The sequence below is a fragment of the Pinus tabuliformis genome, chromosome 5_1 (genome assembly GCF_031772625.1).
Source record: "Pinus tabuliformis cultivar Carrire ecotype Pingquan chromosome 5_1, CPIR1, whole genome shotgun sequence".
Classification (NCBI taxonomy): Eukaryota; Viridiplantae; Streptophyta; class Pinopsida; order Pinales; family Pinaceae; genus Pinus; species Pinus tabuliformis.
The window spans coordinates 209,505,785-209,523,102 of record NC_142305.1 but is presented as its reverse complement, the minus strand read 5'-3'; the positions used below and the strand labels follow the sequence as shown (position 1 = coordinate 209,523,102).

Here is a 17,318-nt window from a genome sequence, read left to right as displayed (position 1 = left end):
AATGTTTACTGAAAGGAGTAAGTCAAAATGACATTTTAATAAACTCCATATAACTGTAATAATTTTCCAGCAAAATCAAAATTAAGGTTAAAGCAGTCAGCATTACCGAAAATGACTACAAATTGATTGTTCAATTTATAAACTTAACCCGGAGATTGACTGAAGCAGCGTTGATCTACTTTGCACTTGCATAGCAAATGCAGTTCGAAGGCTAGCTGGCTTGACTTCAGGCTCCGTCCTTAAGTTTATAAAACAACAAAAATTGACCAGCAAACAAGCTATTTTGCTCACAAGATAAATAAAATTAAAATCAAATTTACATTCCTTAGTCTAATTGTCCCATAGTTTATTTAAGACTAATTCTTAAATTAATTACAAAATGGGCTCTAAACAATTTGCAAACAAAACTGCAAATTTGAAATATTATTTATAATGTGCCAAAAAGAACATCATTTCTTCTCTAACCCTGAAAACTTCACTTCCACTATCAGGTTTTAAGGCAATGGTTGAAGAAAGGTTTAACTCCAAATGTTCATGTAAAAACTCCTCCAACCAGTACAAATAGTTTACAAAAAGATCACAAATATTATATTCTTCACGACTATATTAAACATGCTGAAAATTAAAAATCGGTATCATAATGCAGACCAAATTATGATTCAAAGACTCTACACAGATTATTACTATTTTTTTTTTTGAAATGACAATTTATAAGACTGGCTAAATCCGTAGGCCTTGCTCAATTTCACCAGTAACCAACCAACGCTTACGTATTGGATTCCCAGCCCTTGAATCTGAGCAGGGGAACCCAATTTTGTACTTCCGCCATGCAATCAAGAAAACGTAGCGTATCAAAATGTAAATTCTCCTGGTTTATAACCCCAAAATATGGGGTTTAACGGAAAACCCATCCGGAATTAAACATTGAAAGTGAGGTCTGTGAACCATATTCATATCATTTAATGCAGAGGTAAAGAAATAGGCAAACTTCACTGTTGCATGTATTCTACACATAGAGGAGAAACAGAGAACAGACCATTGATTTTGGGAGATATCACGCAGAATTTGAGCGTTTAATGGCTCTGGCTCAACACAAGAGATTATAGCTTTAACTTTTAACACACCACCAATCTTACACATTCACGAGTTACAGTAAAGAACGAAATAAAGAAAGGGTCTGCTGCCTCCACCTCCGTCATATAATTGTGCAGGTATTTATGAGATTTGGATTTGAGAAAGCGCAAGCTCTATTGAAGATCTTGATACCTCTATTGTTGGTAATTAGATTTCCGTCATTGACTTTGCCCATATTAAGATATCAAATTTCATATTATTTTAAAATTTACGCACAAATAAAACACATATATATATGTATTTATTAACAAATACTGAAAAATTACAGGTAAAAGAAACCGAAAACCATTCTGTATGATACGCAAATGCCTATCCCATCAGGAAGCAGACTTACTTATATTACTAGAGGCTTGTAAGCCAGACCCTGAATATCTTCTTTAAGGGCACAAAGATCAAATAATCGCAAACACTATATTCCTTTTATACCCATGAATGCTAAATATATACAAACGCTGCTTTTGATCTTGAAAATTCAAAATTAAAAAAAAAATCATAGAAATCTGAGATCCAATCATATAGGTTAAACATTGCATTAATTGATCAAGCAAACCCCTTCAAGAAATAACTCCATGCATGACCCAATCATATAATGCACTAATGGTCGCCACCAATAAAATCGAGAAACTGAAAATATAGCAAGCCCTATCGAAATTTCGATCGAGAAACGAAATTACGAACCGAAAAGTGAAGCAAAAACAGGGTACTCTTTGAAGCCATTATTTATAAGTAAATCTCACACCAAGACAGAGGTAAAATTTCGCTCTGATACCAAATGTTAGAAAATTTAGACAATGATTCTGCATGCGGAATAAACTCAAAGGAATCGTTGAAACTTAATGCCCATGGATAAGAATTACCTCCAGCCATTGGTGAAAACTTTTGATGCAATTTCCTTCTGAAAAACCACGCTCCAGCTGCCCAAGCAAAAAGAAAAGAATGCAGCTGATCTGAAGGCACTTCCAAGCTCTGCTATCTCAGCTAGATGGTGTAAAACTGAAGGGGATTGAGAGATGAGCTTGGGGACCAAACAGATGAACATGTAGCTAAGCTTCCATCAAGCTTCTAATAGCTATGTGTTAGATGTCCCACAAATCAAGGCAGAGAACTCGAATCAAAGTGATGGACCACTTTAGTAGCTCCCAATTATAAATTTAGTAATTGCAGTTGATTTTCTTAACTTAAGGAAACTACTGCAGTTGGTTTCCATAAGTTAAGGAAAGACTGCAATTCCATAATTGTAGGCAGCAATTGTGCAAAATTAATGGAGCTTAACACCCCATATAATCCAAGCTCCTAAGTAGATTTCCATGCTAGGCCCCAATTGATGTATTCATAGATATGTTCTCTGATCGAGAGTAATGAACCTTTTATCGTGCAACATAAAAAATTCAGATTATCCAAAAATATAAGTTTTCGTCACACTCAAGTTAACTCTTACTAATTTCCTTCCAACCAAGCCAGACCTTGAATAAAGAAGAGGCCAAAATCACTGCGTTCCACATAATGGAAGCATCTTGAGAAGGCTGAATAGGCTTTATTAACCAAAATCTTCAACGGAGTCAAGCTCCACATATTTATGAAGGATGACTTGATCCATGGGCCTATATTAGATAAGAACCTCGATCCACTTTTGGCAGCAAGGGTCTTTTGAAGTGTTCAAATGGATATTATCAAAATTGTAGTGAATTTATGTCGTTTAAGAAACCTGTAACACTGTTTTTGGTTAGTTTGATTTTCTTGATTCCATTTGCTTCCAGAAGTTTAAGGTTCGTGACTTTTTACCCTGAGGATACTGATCCACACGGTCATCACTCTAACGATACTAATCCTTATGGTCATCAAGTTGATTCTAATGATCCCTAGATCAGTGAAGTTGTTACTTGCGTTGACTCTGTGATCGAGATATTGATGAATGATTTTGAAGACTGCATGTTACTGAGAATGTGATGATTATCATGGTGGGAAATCAAGATATGGTGGGTACTTTTGATAAAAAAGTTCATTTTTTTTTAAAGGATTTGAGTCCTTGACTGAGAATTCTAGATTTAAATACTTTTTATTTAAGTGAGGCCTTTTATAGGAGACTCGTTAACTCAATGCCATTGTATTGGTTGAAGTTGCATACAAAGTTAGCAATGGAGTTACAAGCATAAGGAATGTGAAGGCTAGCAATGGAGTTACAAGCATAAGGGACGCGAAGGAGTACATTGTTGACATGATGAATGCATTTTTTTTACAGAGGATATTTTTCTGTTGCCCACAATCGTTAGTTTTGAAAGGTGGAAAGTTCCATTTATTGAGAATGTTGAGATGCATAATTTGTCACTTTTCTTTTGAATATCCCTCAAACACTTATTAATGGCACTCCCAGTTTCTAGACTCTATCCTCCTACTCATCTATTGATGCATTTTTATTTTGTTGCAAGGACATATAACAACAAGCTCTCGGTATGACTCTAAGCTTGCTGTGAATGAATTTACCCATTGTATGGTTCAAAGTAGGTTTTTTTTTCTCTTTTATTTTTTATGATATTTTTTTTGTTGTTATTTTCCTATAAGAGTTGATGTTAACAATTATACAAGGAGCTGGATGGGGTGTCAATAAGCTAATGTCTTAATCACTGAATGATAGTGTTTTTTCATTTTTCCTGGTTTGTTGTACATTTCTCTCATAGAATTCCCTTAGGGGTAACATAGCTCTATGTTGTACATTTCCTCTCCTCTCTATGTTGAATTATTTTTCTCTACTTTTGAGATGCCCGATGGTTTTGCAGGTAATGTCTTTCTGTTTTTCTTACCAATATCGTCGCATATCCTTAGTAATTTTTGCATGATTTTAATTGACATTCAATCATATGTGATTGCGACCACAAAATAGTAGGGATTTTAATTGAAGTGGGATCATAATGAAGAATTTCATTGTTGGAGATCATACTGGTGTGTTGCATGCTTTTGATCTATATACTTATTGCATGCATGCAATTAATAGGAAGTTGGTGCTCTCCTTTATTGTCTACTTTCATATTGCTATTTGTCTAACCTTCTCCTTATTTATGTGAAGAAAGGAACTAGGTTAGTGGAAATATGAAGTGGGTTTAGAGAATTTGGGTGGAAATGTGAAGTGGGTTATGTGTCTAAATTGTTCACTTTGTTTTAATGTTGGCAAAGTACCCTACAGGGATGTAGTAATGGGCTTTAGGTATTCTTCTTATCATTTTGTAAATGAATTTTTCCCTGTGACAATGGGCTTTAGGTTTTCTTCTTATCATTTTGCAAATGAATTTTTCCTGGTAGTAATGGGCTTTAGGTTTCTTCTTATCATTTTGCAAATGAATTTTTGCATTTCTATAGTTTAAACCAGGGTTGGATTTTTTGTTTACTTTGTATTAAATTTTGACAAATAGCTCCATAGTGATATAGTGATGAGCTATAGGTATCGTTTTGTTTGTACTACAAATGAATTATTCCATTGATATAGTTCCTTGTAGGGTTGGTTGCAAATAAATTTTGCCATGACTATCAAAACTTGATATTTCCTCCTCTTCTCATTTATATCAATGCCTCTTGGTGCTCTATTGTTATTAGTTATAGATTCTCCCTCTTCTCACCTGCTACTATGTTGCATGCATGCTATTGATTGGAAATTAATGCTCACCTTTGTTCTCTACTTTCAAATTGTTATGTGTTTAATTAGTGAATCTATTGATTTGGATGAGTAAGGGAATTGGGTTGGGTCGGTGGAAATGTGAAGTGGGTTTTGTGTGATTCTTTTGCTATTGGCCTTTGTTCGAGAAAATTTTTGCACATGCACGATTGTGGTTGGTTCATGTAGATTTTATCATTGAAACTATTGAGGTAAGGAGTTCAAAGTTTTTTCTGCAAAGATTGAGGGCACCAATGCAAGTTTTTGTGGTTTTTCTTGTCTTATTCAATATTTTTAAGTTATGTTGCTAGGAAACATGGGTTCGGGGACGGGTACAAGGACCTGTGCGGGGATGTATGCATCACTTTTTGAAACATGGTACGTGGATTCGTCGGGGGTATATTATAATTTATATATATTATATATTCTATAAATTATAATATATATGAATTTTGAAATCTTCCAACTTACAACAAGAAAAATAAATCATTTAAAGACTTAAACATGAACATTTGCTTTGAAATTTCAATTTTGATATACATATTGAAATAAAGACAATAACTCCCTTCAAGAAGGAAACCTAAGTAAATTATAAAATTAATCTATTTGTTTAAGGAAAATTAAACCATAAAAACACATTCCTCACATATGGATACTACTGAATAAATAAAGAACTTAGTATTGAAGTGTTGTGTTGAGTGTGATGGAACATTTATATTATATGAGTATTGACATTGTGGAGAAATATATCAGAGCAGAAGAAACACAAGGAAATTAGCGAACACTTAAGATACCAAAACATTTTTTAAGTGCATATCCCTCAGATGACTTGTACTTAATGGTATTTCTATAAAATGGTGTCATATATCAATTAGAGGCATGCATTACTATTTAGTAATTAGTGATTATATCATTAAGAAATAAAAATCTAGGAATTAATTCATGGTAAAGAAATTTTAAAAACCTGTAGTTTTGAAATGATGGGACTTTAAGACCTCAGAACTTTAGATTTGAAATGTTTGATTAAGATAGGAATTTTGATAAAAATCATGGCAAAGAAATTAAAAAAACCCGTACTTCTTTCAAAATGATGAGACTTTAAAACTTCAGAACTTTAAATTTGAAATGTTTCATTGAGACAGGATTTTATTTTCTTGCCAGACGCCACATAAGAACCTGTCACGCACCCATTTTGGGGTTTGGGGAACCCGTTTAAGCAAACAAACCTAGGTTGCAGTTATTTAGTACCGATTTCTTCTGGGAAGAACTCAGTTCATATGGGTTCGTCTGGGAAGTACCTGCTCCAACATCTGGTTTATGGGGACGAGAGCTTAGGACAGGTTTGCAAACCTGACCCCGGGGTTTGCGAACCAATGCTTTACAATTTTTAAGTAAATGACACTGATTCCCTGATTGCCATTTTTTTAAAGCTAAGAATATAAGATTATAAAGTCTTTAGTGCCTTCCTTTAATAATTTAAATTTTAATTTCTCAAATACTTTCTATGATTTCCTCATTTTCTTAGTAAACTACTTACTGGATTCAAAAGTATATGTTATAGGGGTTGAATTACTTAACATAGCTATTCAATATTTAAAGCTAGGGTTTCTTGTTCTAGGTTTTGTAGTTTAATGCAATTTCTACTATGGAAGTTGCTTTTTAACTCTATGTCTAAAGCATTGCAAGCTTAGACTTAAAATGTTTATAACGATATGTCGATGTGATGTTTCTCTCTAGTTGCAAGATTGATTACATACATGAAAGGTTCATTTTTTCCCTCACACCAACTCCATTGACATGGTGAAAAGATATTAAATCAGCCCTAATTTTTTCTATGCATCATATTGGAGGAACATTAATGACCCTTATGATGGTTATGTAATTCTGATGTTGATGAAATAGTTTTAGTTTTGACTTTTTATGATTAGAATTAATAATATTTTATATTTATATTTTTATTATATGTTTTAGAGTCTTGGAAGAATGAATTGTAAACTATTGTGGATATTTCATTAAATAATTCATCATAACAGATATGATAAAATTATACTTAAAATTTTGAAATCTACAATATGAGGGCTTATTTATCTTTAGATTTATGGATCTATAATTTACAGTTTATTACATATGCATACAAATTATAATTATGAAGAAAATAGACAACAACAAAATAAAATTCGCAAACCACAATTGACACAAGATATACCTTGGGAAACCATTTCGAGAGAAACCCCACTAGAAGGTGAGGTTGCTTTGCTATCTTTCCCTGAATAGAAAATGGATGTAAGTGCAAAGAAGTAAGGCTTGTGGTCTATGGGATACTAAACTTCACAAATCTTCTCTGTGTGCTCTCTCCCTATCCCTCTTGGCTACTTTTCTCATATATGGAACAAAATGCGCTCAAAAGTATGGAATCTCTTTTCTTTCTAGTGGTATAGTTATAACACAACTCGATAGCCCACTAGTGGTTAGGTTTGACTCCTTCAACTCTTAATTAGAGCTATAGTGTGGACTCTTCTAGAGTTTTCTTCAGCATGATCACATAGCTAGCCCATTTTCCATAAATAATAAGGGTTGGTGTGACATCCTCTCAAATTATGGTGGCCAATATAGGAAGGTCAACTTCCAAGTAGAGTATCTTTTGCATATGGAATCTGATTGAATTGATTTTTGCATTGTTAGAAAAATTTCTGTGTACAATATGAAAACAAGTGCAATGCTTAAGTAAGAAAGGTTTACTCCCAAAAAACACCATTTGATGTTTTAAAATGCTCTAAAAAAGTTTTATACCTAAATATGTCAAACTAGGTTTTGTTGGTAAAAACAATCAGGTACGCTAATTCCTTTGTTTTTTCCACTATAAAAACATCAAGATGAATAACAAACAATATAATGATTTAATTCAAATAAAAACAAATTCTTTAATAATTTTGAGATCATAATCCATACATTATTAATTTAAACACAAAATTGATTTAAAAATGAATGTAAACACAACTTCTCATGTCTAAAGTTTATTAGATAAACATAAACATTTGTCTTGCAAGCAAGCCCCTTATCTGTAGATTTTTTTTGGAAGTGTTGACTTTGTCTTGTAGGATAGTGGTCTCAACTCCATGTTAATTAATGTCTAAAGTTTATTGATAAACATTTGTCTTACAAGCCAGCCCCTTATCTTTGCTTGTTGATATTTTTGGAAGTGTTCACTTTATCTTGTAGGCCGGTGGTCTCAATTCCATCTTAATGGCGGTATTTGTGCATAAGATAACTAAGATATAGATGAAACTAACAATTATATTGGACGGATGCGTTACACAAATATCTAAAACACGTGCATTCACATTCAATTTCAATGGTATATTTCAATTTAAATGGAATTGACACACTTGATAAATCTTAACCTATCATTTTTAATAATGTTCTGTGTAATATATATTTACGTCGTAAGGCGTTTTTACGCCGTAAGGCGTTTTCCTCTGAGATCAACTCCCCTATCTGCACCTGTCAACTTGTAAGCCACAGGATTATATGTTAGACGATTGCAACAATTTCAGCCGTTGATCGGGGTTGCCCAAACGGTTTGGGCGTTTCATCTAATAGTTTCATCCGGGCAGCAGGGTTTGTACCTCATATCAAACGCTTGCCCTCGCAGATCAACACTTGCCCTCGCTCTGGATTTGGTTTCAGGCTCGCTGTTCTTGGCGGTCTTCGTATTTTTCCTCTGCGTAACTCCACTGGAAGATTCGTTAGCTGCATCGGGGGAGACAAGCATTGCTGCTGAGCTGGGGAAGGGACAGAGATGGAGATCCCCAGGACAGATAACGCTTTGACGGAGTGGTTGAATCAGGGGAGGCAGGCCTGCCCCTTGAAATCCGTCGATTTTGCAGAAGAAAACTCTTGTTAAGTTTCTCCGCTTCCTTTCTTGAAGATTCTACCCATTTCCTGGTATTTGTATAAATGCTCTCCTGTCCGTCCAAAAACTTCAGCAAATTCATCTCTTCAGGTTGTTCTTGGCGGTCTTCGTATTTTTCCTCTGCGTAACTCCACTGGAAGATTCGTTAGCTGCATCGGGGGAGACAAGCATTGCTGCTGAGCTGGGGAAGGGACAGAGATGGAGATCCCCAGGACAGATAACGCTTTGACGGAGTGGTTGAATCAGGGGAGGCAGGCGTGCCCCTTGAAATCCGTCGATTTTGCAGAAGAAAACTCCTGTTAAGTTTCTCCGCTTCCTTTCTTGAAGATTCTACCCATTTCCTGGTATTTGTATAAATGCTCTCCTGTCCGTCCAAAAACTTCAGCAAATTCATCTCTCCAGGTCTGTGAAGGAGGTCTCACATTCAAGATCGACATTCTTTCAGTCATTTCGTCCGCAGAAGATCCAGTGTTCTTGATCCCTTCTCAATGGATTTTCGTGATCCTTTGGAATCTGAGAATTTTCCATTTCAGGGGACATGCGGCATCGTGCAAGGAAGGAGTCAACATTAATAACCAACATTCAATGCCACTAGAAACTTCTGATGCTTACACCTTCAAGGTTGATCCTCTAGGTATTCATCATACATATTACAGGGTTTTTGTTCCTTTAGTTTTCTGGATTTGTTAATATTTAGGGCCTGGTGTTTATCGGTTGGTCTTGGCAGGTAAGGAAACTTCTGTCACATACACCTTCGAAGCAAAAAAAAGAGTTTCCCTGACCACAGGTCTCACTTCAAAAAGATCCCATTTTTTTAATCGTTTGCCTGTCGTTTCGTCGTTTCTTTTGTTAGTTTCCAATTCGCAGCCTGAAGGAGATGGTGCAGTTGTTAGACAAAGTATTTCTGGAATTTTTTAGGTTTTTTCTTTTTCTTTTCAAAGGTCTTGTGTTTCGATTTCATCATATTTTTGGATATCGATATGCATGCAGGCCTGAATTGAAGAATTTGGATCTTTTCCTGGGCGAATTTTCAGGTTAATTTTATTACAGGGTTTTTGTTCCTTTAGTTTTCTGGATTTGTTAATATTTAGGGCCTGGTGTTTATCGGTTGGTCTTGGCAGGTAAGGAAACTTCTGTCACATACACCTTCGAAGCAAAAAAAGAGTTTCCCTGACCACAGGTCTCACTTCAAAAAGATCCCATTTTTTTAATCGTTTGCCTGTCGTTTCGTCGTTTCTTTTGTTACGTCGTAAGGCGTTTCCCTCTGAGATCAACTCCCCTATCTGCCTACCTGTCAACTTGTAAGCCACAGGATTATATGTTAGACGATTGCAACAATTTCAGCCGTTGATCGGGGTTGCCCAAACGGTTTGGGCGTTTCATCTAATAGTTTCATCCGGGCAGCAGGGTTTGTACCTCAGATCAAACGCTTGCCCTCGCAGATCAACACTTGCCCTCGCTCTGGATTTGGTTTCAGGCTCGCTGTTCTTGGCGGTCTTCGTATTTTTCCTCTGCGTAACTCCACTGGAAGATTCGTTAGCTGCATCGGGGGAGACGACAAGCATTGCTGCTGAGCTGGGGAAGGGACAGAGATGGAGATCCCCAGGACAGATAACGCTTTGACGGAGTGGTTGAATCAGGGGAGGCAGGCCTGCCCCTTGAAATCCGTCGATTTTGCAGAAGAAAACTCTTGTTAAGTTTCTCCGCTTCCTTTCTTGAAGATTCTACCCATTTCCTGGTATTTGTATAAATGCTCTCCTGTCCGTCCAAAAACTTCAGCAAATTCATCTCTTCAGGTTGTTCTTGGCGGTCTTCGTATTTTTCCTCTGCGTAACTCCACTGGAAGATTCGTTAGCTGCATCGGGGGAGACAAGCATTGCTGCTGAGCTGGGGAAGGGACAGAGATGGAGATCCCCAGGACAGATAACGCTTTGACGGAGTGGTTGAATCAGGGGAGGCAGGCGTGCCCCTTGAAATCCGTCGATTTTGCAGAAGAAAACTCCTGTTAAGTTTCTCCGCTTCCTTTCTTGAAGATTCTACCCATTTCCTGGTATTTGTATAAATGCTCTCCTGTCCGTCCAAAAACTTCAGCAAATTCATCTCTCCAGGTCTGTGAAGGAGGTCTCACATTCAAGATCGACATTCTTTCAGTCATTTCGTCCGCAGAAGATCCAGTGTTCTTGATCCCTTCTCAATGGATTTTCGTGATCCTTTGGAATCTGAGAATTTTCCATTTCAGGGGACATGCGGCATCGTGCAAGGAAGGAGTCAACATTAATAACCAACATTCAATGCCACTAGAAACTTCTGATGCTTACACCTTCAAGGTTGATCCTCTAGGTATTCATCATACATATTACAGGGTTTTTGTTCCTTTAGTTTTCTGGATTTGTTAATATTTAGGGCCTGGTGTTTATCGGTTGGTCTTGGCAGGTAAGGAAACTTCTGTCACATACACCTTCGAAGCAAAAAAAAGAGTTTCCCTGACCACAGGTCTCACTTCAAAAAGATCCCATTTTTTTAATCGTTTGCCTGTCGTTTCGTCGTTTCTTTTGTTAGTTTCCAATTCGCAGCCTGAAGGAGATGGTGCAGTTGTTAGACAAAGTATTTCTGGAATTTTTTAGGTTTTTTCTTTTTCTTTTCAAAGGTCTTGTGTTTCGATTTCATCATATTTTTGGATATCGATATGCATGCAGGCCTGAATTGAAGAATTTGGATCTTTTCCTGGGCGAATTTTCAGGTTAATTTTATTACAGGGTTTTTGTTCCTTTAGTTTTCTGGATTTGTTAATATTTAGGGCCTGGTGTTTATCGGTTGGTCTTGGCAGGTAAGGAAACTTCTGTCACATACACCTTCGAAGCAAAAAAAGAGTTTCCCTGACCACAGGTCTCACTTCAAAAAGATCCCATTTTTTTAATCGTTTGCCTGTCGTTTCGTCGTTTCTTTTGTTACGCCGTAAGGCGTTTCCCTCTGAGATCAACTCCCCTATCTGCCTACCTGTCAACTTGTAAGCCACAGGATTATATGTTAGACGATTGCAACAATTTCAGCCGTTGATCGGGGTTGCCCAAACGGTTTGGGCGTTTCATCTAATAGTTTCATCCGGGCAGCAGGGTTTGTACCTCAGATCAAACGCTTGCCCTCGCAGATCAACACTTGCCCTCGCTCTGGATTTGGTTTCAGGCTCGCTGTTCTTGGCGGTCTTCGTATTTTTCCTCTGCGTAACTCCACTGGAAGATTCGTTAGCTGCATCGGGGGAGACGACAAGCATTGCTGCTGAGCTGGGGAAGGGACAGAGATGGAGATCCCCAGGACAGATAACGCTTTGACGGAGTGGTTGAATCAGGGGAGGCAGGCCTGCCCCTTGAAATCCGTCGATTTTGCAAAAGAAAACTCCTGTTAAGTTTCTCCGCTTCCTTTCTTGAAGATTCTACCCATTTCCTGGTATTTGTATAAATGCTCTCCTGTCCGTCCAAAAACTTCAGCAAATTCATCTCTCCAGGTTGTTCTTGGCGGTCTTCGTATTTTTCCTCTGCGTAACTCCACTGGAAGATTCGTTAGCTGCATCGGGGGAGACAAGCATTGCTGCTGAGCTGGGGAAGGGACAGAGATGGAGATCCCCAGGACAGATAACGCTTTGACGGAGTGGTTGAATCAGGGGAGGCAGGCCTGCCCCTTGAAATCCGTCGATTTTGCAGAAGAAAACTCCTGTTAAGTTTCTCCGCTTCCTTTCTTGAAGATTCTACCCATTTCCTGGTATTTGTATAAATGCTCTCCTGTCCGTCCAAAAACTTCAGCAAATTCATCTCTCCAGGTCTGTGAAGGAGGTCTCACATTCAAGATCGACATTCTTTCAGTCATTTCGTCCGCAGAAGATCCAGTGTTCTTGATCCCTTCTCAATGGATTTTCGTGATCCTTTGGAATCTGAGAATTTTCCATTTCAGGGGACATGCGGCATCGTGCAAGGAAGGAGTCAACATTAATAACCAACATTCAATGCCACTAGAAACTTATGATGCTTACACCTTCAATGTTGATCCTCTAGGTATTCATCATACATATTACAGGGTTTTTGTTCCTTTAGTTTTCTGGATTTGTTAATATTTAGGGCCTGGTGTTTATCGGTTGGTCTTGGCAGGTAAGGAAACTTCTATCACATACACCTTCGAAGCAAAAAAAAGAGTTTCCCTGACCACAGGTCTCACTTCAAAAAGATCCCATTTTTTTAATCGTTTGCCTGTCGTTTCGTCGTTTCTTTTGTTAGTTTCCAATTCGCAGCCTGAAGGAGATGGTGCAGTTGTTAGACAAAGTATTTCTGGAATTTTTTAGGTTTTTTCTTTTTCTTTTCAAAGGTCTTGTGTTTCGATTTCATCATATTTTTGGATATCGATATGCATGCAGGCCTGAATTGAAGAATTTGGATCTTTTCCTGGGCGAATTTTCAGGTTAATTTTATTACAGGGTTTTTGTTCCTTTAGTTTTCTGGATTTGTTAATATTTAGGGCCTGGTGTTTATCGGTTGGTCTTGGCAGGTAAGGAAACTTCTGTCACATACACCTTCGAAGCAAAAAAAGAGTTTCCCTGACCACAGGTCTCACTTCAAAAAGATCCCATTTTTTTAATCGTTTGCCTGTCGTTTCGTCGTTTCTTTTGTTAGTTTCCAATTCGCAGCCTGAAGGAGATGGTGCAGTTGTTAGACAAAGTATTTCTGGAATTTTTTAGGTTTTTTCTTTTTCTTTTTCAAAGGTCTTGTGTTTCGATTTCATCATATTTTTGGATATCGATATGCATGCAGGCCTGAATTGAAGAATTTGGATCTTTTCCTGGGCGAATTTTCAGGTTAATTTTATTATTCGAGACTGTCCTTGGCGGTGAAGCTGTCCTTGCTTGGCGACGATGGAAAACCGGGATTGCATTGCGGAAATGAGGAGATCCCTCCCTTCTGGTTGATGGTAGTCTATCTTAATTGTATATGGATGGATGGATGGGATAGATATTTCTTTTATATGGATGGGATAGATATAGGCGCAGCCTGAAGGAGATGTTGCAGTTGTTAGACGATGTATTTCTGGAATTTTTTAGGTTTTTTTCTTTTTCTTTTCAAAAGTCTTGTGTTTCGATTTCATCATATTTTTGGATATCGATATGCATGCAGGCCTGAATTGAAGAATTTGGATCTTTTCCTGGACAAATTTTTAGGTTAATTTTCTTATTCGAGACTGTCCTTGGCGGTGAAGCTGTCCTTGCTTGACGAGGATGGAAAACCGGGATTGCATTGCGGAAATGAGGAGATCCCTCCCTTCGGGCTGATGGTAGTGTATCTTAATTGTATATGGATGGATGGATGGGATAGATATTTCTTTTATATGGATGGGATAGATATAGGTATTTCTTGATATTTGTAGATAGATTTTCTCCAGCAAAATAGATTAAGGTAGGCCAAACCTAACCAAGACCTTCACGGATCATTGTGAACTGGGGGGAAAGGATTACAGAGCAATCCTAGATAAGCGATAATTATGGAAGGGGTGGAATCAAATGACTACACCGTCTAAGTATTTTTGGAATTTTTTAGTTTTTTTTCTTTTTCTTTTCAAAAGTCTTGTGTTTTGATTTCATCATATTTTCGGATATCGATATGCATGTAGTTGTATATGATTATTGATTGGGATTTTGAAGATGCATTTGATGATTTGGCAATACTGTACACTCGTCATTGTTTTTATTGAGAATTTTTTCAGTTTCAATTCATCACATCATTGGTTGTATTGAGAAATTTAAAAAAATTAATTCCCAATTGCAAAACTTAATTCATCATTAATTGAATTAAGAATGAGAAGAAAGGATTTTGGGATTGAATAATAATTACCCTCGTCCTGCCATTGTAATATGAAGAAAGGATTTAGGAATTGAATAATAATTACCCTCGTCCTGCCATTGTAATATGTATATGATTTAACCAGTAAAATGATTTGAGCCACTACCGAACACATTGCAATTACATTTCTCTGAATGAGATATTTTAAACTCAACTCTCCCACTCATCCAAAGAACCCCAAACAACCAACATCCTTATCATCGAAGGCAAAGAGCTTCTTTCATTGCCAGAATTATGATTTATGAGATTGCTGTAATTTTCTTTGTGCTCATGAGTGGCATGTAGGTGTATATGAATATTGGGATTTTGAAGATGCGTTTGATGATTTGGGACTACTGTCCACTCGTCATTGCTTTTATTGAGAATTTTTTCAGTTTCAATTCGTCATATCATTAATTGTATTGGGAAATTAAAAAAAATTAATTGCCAACTGCAAAAGTCATCATTAATTGAATTAAGAATGGGAAGAAAGGATTTAGGGATTATAATATCTGAAGATTGTTATCTTTAAAGTATTATAAAATGAGTTTAGATATTTATATAGCAATAATAATATTAAGTGACTTTGAATAGTAGTAATTGTCTCAAATTTTGAGATTTTTGTAACCATTTATTCATCAATTGCAGCAGAAATGGGTTACAGGCCTACTGTTAAAAGGTTTGTGTGTATAATTCTTGCTACTATGCTGTCTGTTGATCATCAGTTTGTGTTGGGTGAGTTTGACTACAAAGTTGCTTTGCATAAATCTATTCGGTTTCTGGAGGCTCAACGTACTGTCCAGCAGTAGCAAGAGGATAAGGTGGAGAGGAGATTCTGCTCTCACAGATGGACAAATCCAAAATGTAATAACAATATTTTCTCATTTTGGTATTACCATTTATTCCTAAATGTTTTAGAAATGTTGTTTCCTGACTAGATCCGGTAAATCCTTCTGCTTCGGCCATCAAATATCAGAGAGTAGCCCAGTCAAAAGTTGCTTGTATTTCTACAATGGCACGCATTTCTTACAAGCTTACTCTGCAAGCCGTCTTTCTGTTCTGGCTTTTCACATCCTTCCCCTTGTTTGCTGCAGTTAAGTGGGCTTGTATTCTTCTGTTCTTAATTGCTTGCTTTTGATGTATCCCTCGAGAATCAGGGTGCTCTGCCCCTGGGGTGTAAGCAGATTTTTAAGTGTTCTTTAGTCCTGGGCTATGTCACTAGGTTGAAAGCCAGAGGATAGGGTGGGTATGTTCCTGCAAGTCTTTCCGACCATTAACTCAATTGTATTACTATGCACTTTTTCCTGCAGGAGCAAGGCATGCTAGGATATTCAAATCACAGGTTCAAATCCTTATCATGGCAGTCTGTCTGTGTAAGGTTTTTTGAAGAGTAAAACTCTATGAATTGTTGTTGTGGTTGCGGGAGGGCAAAGGCTATGGTGTATAGCTAAACCTTTAGCTTATGAGAGTGACTTGATGGTGAATATCAACTATGCATGTTCCCAGTTTGGAGTAGACTGCTCAGCGCTGCAGAATGGAAATCCATTCTATTACCCCAATACTCCAGTATCACATGCAGTTGTTGCAATGAATTTGTAGTTCCAACACTATAGACGTAATTACTGGAATTGCTACTTCGACAACTGGACTTGTGGTACTCACCAGTCCAAGTAAGTATTATTCTTTAATGCCAAAAGCCATGCCAGTTTTTCTTTGAATAACTTACCATAGATTTTGCCTCTGCAAGGATCTGCAAATCTCTACCACACAGATTGTAGAGCACTTTCTCTTGCCATAATCATTCTACATACATACTTTCATAATTCTGGGCAGCTACAACAGAGGATATTCTCTCAATACTGGAGAATTTCTTTGTTCAGTAGGGTTAATTGAGAGTGTTTTTTTAGTGTGCAAGTTCTGAAAACTGTGAATATATATCGCAGTGAGTGATGAGTGGGAGATTGTTACAAAAGCTTTGAGATTGGTTATATCCACATCTCCAATAAATAAATGTCAGCAAATTCAGATTCCAAATTAAGAAATTCAACAATAGTGATTTTAATGTGTTTATAAAGATAAACCGGAGATTTTTTCCAAAAATCTTGGAGTGCATTATCAGCATTTAGCATCTTTAGTAAGGAAATTCAACGATAATGCTATTGATATGTTTACAAGGAAATACAGTGTTTCTATATGGGTCGTTTGGTGAGTATTATTGTATGTGACTACGTAAATTATGTACAAGCCCACGATGTATATCAATGCTCCTCTCGTGGGAGTCCTAGCTAAGCTCCATAGCAACAACATGGAATCACAGTTTGAATTCAAAAAGTTATGATAGTTTTCACAATGAAAATAACGAATTTAATGATGCTAATTTTTGGAAGTTGTCTTAAATTTTGAGATTTTTGTAGCCATTTATTGATCAATTGCAGGAGAAATGGGTTACAGGTCTATTGTTTATTGCAGGAAAAATGGGTTACAGGTCTACTGTTGAAAGGTTTGTGTTTATAATTCTTGCTACTGTGTTGTCTGCTGATCACCTCGGGACTGAGTTGAAGCAGCTACACAAGATTTTGACGGTAATTCCTAGGATACGTTGGATTTTATTGAGTGTGAGAGTGACTGCCATTATTTCATTTCAGAACGCATTTAGACAACTATCCCCCTCAAACTCCTTTGATGGCACTCTTACCTGGGGCCGAAGACGATGCGGTTGATATAGTGGAGAGAATTCTTAGATTCAACACCTGGTGTGGTTCTACTGGAG

At 37.0% G+C, this 17,318-nt stretch overlaps 1 long non-coding RNA gene across 2 annotated transcripts; it reads left to right on the top strand.

Annotated features, from left to right (window-relative positions):
* Window positions 1–12,717: 12,717 nt before the first annotated feature.
* On the top strand, window positions 12,718–16,994 carry LOC149164123 (uncharacterized). Of its 2 annotated transcripts, XR_016260662.1 has the most exons (4): window positions 12,718–13,136; window positions 13,224–13,282; window positions 15,274–15,412; window positions 15,859–16,994. It is a non-coding gene; the product is annotated as an uncharacterized LOC149164123 (long non-coding RNA). The 2 variants fall into 2 exon arrangements; XR_016260661.1 differs by having other exon boundaries at window positions 12,722–13,282.
* Window positions 16,995–17,318: the final 324 nt, after the last annotated feature.